Source organism: Aplysia californica, unplaced genomic scaffold, assembly GCF_000002075.1.
Source record: "Aplysia californica isolate F4 #8 unplaced genomic scaffold, AplCal3.0 scaffold00203, whole genome shotgun sequence".
NCBI classification, from domain to species: domain Eukaryota; kingdom Metazoa; phylum Mollusca; class Gastropoda; order Aplysiida; family Aplysiidae; genus Aplysia; species Aplysia californica.
In genome coordinates, this window is record NW_004797473.1 from 303,201 (window position 1) to 309,051 (window position 5,851).

Sequence of the window (5,851 nt, forward strand, 5' to 3'; positions counted from 1 at the left end):
ACGCATAGTAGAATTGTAAATGGGCTGATTTATCAATGTCATGCTCATGCTGCTGGGGGTTTTTTTTTCCTCAGCCTTACTATTGTCATTTTCCCTCTACTTCTTTAGTTTGCTTGTCACTCTCTTGTGAACTCTTATTTCCGGGATGCCTTGATAGTCGAAGCAGACTTTGTGCTGTTGAGGCTAGAGTGATGAGCAGAGTAAGCCTGATTCCCCGTTTTTGGACTTCTCTGTTGACATCCAGCCCTTGGCGCTCGTGTGACTTTATGCAATTGCGAACACCATTAAAACTTATTAAAACAAAACAAACAAACAGACAGACAGACAGACAGACGGACGGACAGGTAGACAGACAGACAGATAGACAGACAGACAGACAGACAGACAGACAGACAGACAGACAGACAGACGCAAAAAGGGAAAAGAAAAGAACCGGGGCCTGGATCTATCAGACAGATCCCCAACTTCCCACAATGAAACGTTCATACGACAGAACACATGATATTATCATTATAGATCTTGTACTTACTTTCATTAGTCAATATTTAGAAGAGAGCGTGAAAATCGATGGCAATTTCAAATAGTCTGAGTATCTGAGTGAATACGGCTGTCCTTGCTATCACGTTTATAATATTTATGCTATATTCATTTTTGAAATAAAAATGTATACAGTAAATAATGAATATTCGTTTTCCTTTTCCCCTTTTTTAAAGTCTTTTTTTAAGACGACAGTAATATTTCCCTTTTTCATAACTGTTAAGTTACTTTAATTTTTAGTGCCCCTGTATATTCTTACTTTTGTTTTTGAATATTATTCTTCATAATATTGATGTCTGTCTAATGTCTGAAATGTGACGCATAACTGGGGACGATTGAGAAACGCTTGAAATGATATGTCCAAATAAATTTTGAAGACGGAAGAAACGAGTCTGTCTCTCTCCCTCCCTCTCTCTCTCTCTCTCTCTCTCTCTCTCTCTCTCTCTCTCTCTCTCTCTCGCGCGCGCGCGCGCGTTGTTAGTGAGACAAACGTCCTACTACATATTATTATCCGGAGATCAGATTGATACAAAGGAAGTGGCAGACCTAGGAAAATATGGACAAGGTAAAGGGAGTTGATTGTTTTTGTCTAATGTTTCTCTTACCCCCTCCCCCCTAACTCTATCCATCTTTTTTAATGGGCGTGTCTCTTCTTCTGCTACCCATGACTGATCTATGGATAAAGTACGCTCTCGCTGTCTCGATCGAACTTGTCGTGAAGGGAAGTAGCCTACAATAATTAATTGTCTTGAAGGATTAGAACAACTATTACAAAATTGTCTCCTCGCATTATTACTCTGTGATATTGCAGTTGGGTTTTGTTTTTGTTTGTTTGTTTATTTTTGGGTCTTTTGTAAGTGTTTTACGGCGCTCGCAACAGCATATTAAGTTCAAATGAGCACGTGGGACTCATTAAACATTTTTCGTTTTGGTAGGAATTAATTTTTAATTTTGCCCGTGTGACGGTCAAAGTTTACTCTTATCGATTTTAGGACCACGAAGAGGTACTTCACTTTAACGTGCGCAACCTGCACACGGGACCTCTGAGAATTTTTGCCATTATCCGAGAAGGCTCGGTGGTAGATCTGACTTACCGTAAGACCAGGGATGTGGATGAAAGACAGCAGTAAGAAGTAGCCAAGGAAAAGCAGTAGAAAGGCAGCAGAAAGAGCCAGGAGCCCAGAGGAAGTGGCAAATGAGGTGAGGGGTGGGGGCTAAAAGTGGAGACGAAAGCAGATGACTGAACGTTGTTAGAGAGCAGGAACGGAGGTGAAAGGAGGCAGTTATAGAATAGAAAAATTTCCGTCGCTATCAGGATTCGAACCCGGGATCTATTGAATGAGAGGCGAACCCCGTAACTTCTCCACCACGAGAGCCCCAATCATGTAATCTAAAGTGCGTTTCACAAGAACACAACGGCAGACCTCTGGCAGGATTTGAACCCTCGACATCAAGGTTTCGAGTCCGAGAGCCTAAATTATAAATCTCTTAATTCAATTCCTGGCACAAGAGCCATAGTGAGAAACATGGCTGAATTAATCATGTTGGGTTTGGGTGGTGGCTGGGGTCAACTGAAAAGTGAGATCCCCTTTCCAACTCCCCCTGTTGTATACACCACAGACTAATAACCTAAATCTTGGTATATATGAATAGGAGACTTTTGGTTAGAAAATGCTGAACGAGGCCTATTCTACCAATGGTATAATAAAAGTATATTATGTAATGAATAAACACGAAATGAAAATAATTAAATGAACACAAGTTGTTTTTTCCAAATTTATTTACACAGAGAAATTCAGTTAAAACTATTTAAATCTCCATGAAAAAGTATAGATCTAGTATAACTAACAAATAAATAATATAGTTCAAATCCGAGAATGGATGGAGTTATAGTCATTACAGTCCTGACACCTTTCACGATTTTTGTGCTGCAAAGTCGCTAGTGATGCCACTGAAGTCCAATTTACGCTGCATACCTGACCCGATGCTACTAGATACTAGATCTATAATGTTGGTGAGAGGCTCCTTCTTGGTGGGTAGCCAAGAACCTATGCCCTTTGGGCTCTCCTCTTAACCCTATCCGTACGTCGTGTTTTACTAATCGTATCCAAACGACGTGGGGAACTCTGTGCCACCACTTTCCAAAGAGGAAATTTACTCGTTAATCCGATCTGTACTCTTTGCATAGCAGTCTGTCAAAATGATTTTTTAAGAAATACTGAGAGTGTCAAAGAGATCTTCGTACAAGAAGTATTCTAAAATAAAACGAATACAACCCCGGGGTGTACAAAATGATTCCAGGGCGTACAGATAGGGTTTATCTGACCCTGGCAAGTAATAGTACTTAGGTAAGCAAGAAACAGACGACAAAGGTGGAAGGGTTGAGGGTCACCAATTTCGTTGTTCCCTACTTCTGGCAACCATTTTGTCGAAAAAAGGTTGAGATTTGAAAACGAGAAGGACGGTGCAACAGATAACTGAGGAGTGAAACCCTGAGGAGAAAAAAAATACATTGGGTGAAAAATAGTGATCTTACATCTTATTTTAAAAGTCTGAGTCTTGTCTTTGTTGTCTAAAGAACTGTTGTATTCGGTGATGGGAAAAAAGGAGGAAATGGGGCGCACACAGGACCTCCGAGATTTTTTGCATCTGTCCGAGAAGGCTAGGTGTAGATCTTTCCTACCAGAAGATCAAGGGTGTGGCTGAAAGACAGCAGTAAGAAGGAGCTAAGGAGCAGCAGTAAAAAGGCTGTAGAAAGAGTCAGGAGCCCAGAGAAGGGTGCAACGGATGTGAAAGGGTGGGGGCAGAAAAAGAAGACGAAAGCTGACGACAGAACATTGCAAGAGAGCAGAAAAGGAGGTGAAAGGAGACAATTTAAGAGAAGAAAATTTGTCCGTCCAGGTAGTCTAACCACTGGGCCACCGACGCCACTTGTCTTAACTGTGTGGACAGTGGACAGAGATGTGTAAGTGCAATTATTCTATTAATAATCATAATAATAATAATAATAATAATAATAATAATAATGAATAGCATTTGTATTACGCATGTCCCCGCTCAACAGCTGGCTATATGCGCTTTACACTATATTATTACCCCAGCAGACCATAGAACTCTCCGAAACACTCTCAGCTTCCCAGGAAGCATACAGTGCAAGCAGCTGATTAAGCGCTCAAACTCAAACACTAACAAACTGAAAAGATATTTCGCTGTCTATAACCGGGTACCCATTCCCACCTGGGTGAAGTGAGGAAAATTCGTGTAAAGTGCCTTTCCCAAGGACACAACGTCGGGCCCCTGACGGGATTCAAACCCACGACCTTTCGGTTGCGAGTCCGAGAGCCTAACCACTAGGCCACCGACGCCACAGTTCGTATTCTTTCTGTGACTAGACAGCAACTTGAGGGCAAACGAGGCATGGTAAGAGACTGAGAGCAACCAACTCGGAAAGGCTAATTAGAAGCAGACGAGAAACAGTAACAGGGAAAGGTCGGGATAATGCAGCTTTTAAGAGAGCATCAGTGCAAAGGAATAATGGAGTACCTTGATCGTCGATATTAAATATTTGCTACAGATCTGGTTCCTGGTGATGACATTGATGATCTTTATAGCTATCCACAATGGCGGTTACGTAATTGCCCACTAGGCTATTGATTTTTTTCTCTGAGAAAAATTGGCTTTCTATATTTCGCTTGATCTACCTCAGAATTACTAGTCTAGGTTTTATTTGACATATTTGGCCGTTTTAAGTTACAAGACCATGAGAAACCAAATGTTCTTCTATCAGCTCTTTCAAAATCATTAAAATATTCGGAGTCGTTATCAAGATATTGCAAGAACTGCGTTTGAAAAAGCTTGACATATTATTATTGACGTCAAATTTCTCAAAACTAGGTATTGAGCTGATAGAACTTTGTAATTCTGAGGTAGCGATTAGTCTCGTGGTCCAGCCATAGATTCATTGCTCCTATTCGTGTCCATTTTGAAATGTTCGCGCATTTGTTTTGTTCATTAGTAGCCCTGTTCATTAGTAGCCCTAGATGGTGCAAATCTGAGCAGAATATTCACCAAGTTCAAAACTTGCGCGTGAAATTTTCTTTCTCGGAAGTCCGCTTAAAGTTGTTATATAAACATCTCGTTTTTCGCCGTCTCGGGGGTCAACGTCCCATCCGGGACCCTCAGTGAATCTGCAGCTTGCGTGGAAAGCAAGAAAAAGAGGTAAGTAAGATGTACTAAGAGGTTTTAAGCGGGGTGGAAAGGGGTTAAAGACCTGGGCAAAGGACCTTCTGGGGGCTAGAGGAGGACGAGGAAAAAGCCCTTCTAAGGGCTAGTGGAGGACCTGGGAGAAAGCCCTTCTAAGGGCTAGAGGAGGACGAGGAAAGGAATCCCTTGTGGGGGGCTATCGGAGGAGCTTGGACAAAGCCCTTTTGGGGGCTAGGGGAGAACCTGGGAGAAAGCCCTTCTAAGGGTTTGAGGCGGAAGAGGAAGAATGCACTTCTGGGGGCTGGAGGACGAGGAAAAAGCCCTTGTAAGGGCTAATGGAGGACGAGGAAGAATGCCCTTCTAAGAGTTAGAGGAGGATGAAGAAAAAGCCCTTCTAAGGGCTATTGAAGGACCAGGGACAAAGCCCTTCTGAGGGTTAGAGGTGGATGAGGAAAAAGCCCTTCTAAGGGCTAGTGGAGGACCTGGGAGCGGGCTAGAGGAGGACGAGGAAAAAGCCCTTATAAGGGCTATAGGAGGACCTGGGATAAAGCCCTTCTAAGGGCGAGTGGAGGACAAGTATAAAAAAGTCTCTTTGAGGGCTAGTGGAGGATCTGGGAAAGGAAGCCCTTGTGGGGGCTAGTGGAGAACCAGGGAGAAAGCCCTTCTAAGGGTTAGAGGCGGGCGAGGAAGAATGCACTTCTGGTGGCTGGAGGACGAGGAAAAAGCCCTTGTAAGGGCTAGTGGAGGATCTGGGACACAGCTCTTCTGGGGTCTAAAGGAGGATGAGGAAAAAGCCCTTCTATGGGCTAGTGGAGGACCTGGGACAAAGCCCTTCTGAGGTCTGGTGGAAGACCTGGGACAAAGCCCCTCTGGGGGCTAGTGGAGGACGGGGGAAAAGCCCTTCTGGGGGCTAGTGGAGGACGAGAAAAGAATGCCCAGTGGGGTGAGAAAAAAAGCCCTTTTGGCGGCTAGTGAAGGTCAAGGAAAAAGCCCTTTTGAGGACTTGCGAAGGACCAGGGGGAAAAGCCCTTCTGGCAGCAAATGGAGAACGAAGAAGAAAGGCCTACCGGGGGGAGGGTGTGTGTGTGTGTGTGTGTGTTACTTGAAGTGT